Below are 610 nucleotides of genomic sequence, written 5' to 3'. Positions count from 1 at the left end.
AATGGAAAGTGAAAATGAAGCTATTCAAGTGCCAGCTGCCCTACTCCATGAACAGAATATAGAAATAACCTTTGCATTGGCCTTTTCTGAACGCCTTGCTATTCAGTTGCATTGTGCAGGAGAACAAACAAATACCCAATAGTTTGTATTCATTTTTAAAAAACCCACTTTTACGAAAATTTTTCTCCCAATAATCTCCAAAGTAGAAAAAAAATGTAGCTAAAGAAACAGTGATCCCACAACTTCTATTTTAATTCCATGCACGCAGAAGAATAAGCATAATGCTGCTGTCATGTAGCCTTAATTTAGACAGCTATTTTAGTATTAAAATAGATTTCTGTTCAAAGCTATCTTTTGTCTTAGTGGTTGTTCTTCAAGTATTCAATTGCATCTAATCCTTCTCTGATGTGAATTTTAAAGCACGAAAGGAAGGTGACTACGTTCAGTAGAAAATGTCCAAGACAGCCTCTTATTTTGCATAGAGACTACATGAAAGCTCAGATGGTACTGAGCACTGCTTCCTATTGGTTGGCTCGGCTGTCTATCTCTGGCTGCTGAAAATACTGGCTCTTGTTTCTTTGCTACACATGAACAGATGTGCTGGGTCTGG

The sequence above is a fragment of the Ahaetulla prasina genome, chromosome 2 (genome assembly GCF_028640845.1).
Source record: "Ahaetulla prasina isolate Xishuangbanna chromosome 2, ASM2864084v1, whole genome shotgun sequence".
NCBI lineage: Eukaryota > Metazoa > Chordata > Lepidosauria > Squamata > Colubridae > Ahaetulla > Ahaetulla prasina.
The sequence above is the reverse complement of the archived record's forward strand: the minus strand, read 5'-3'. Positions refer to the sequence as shown.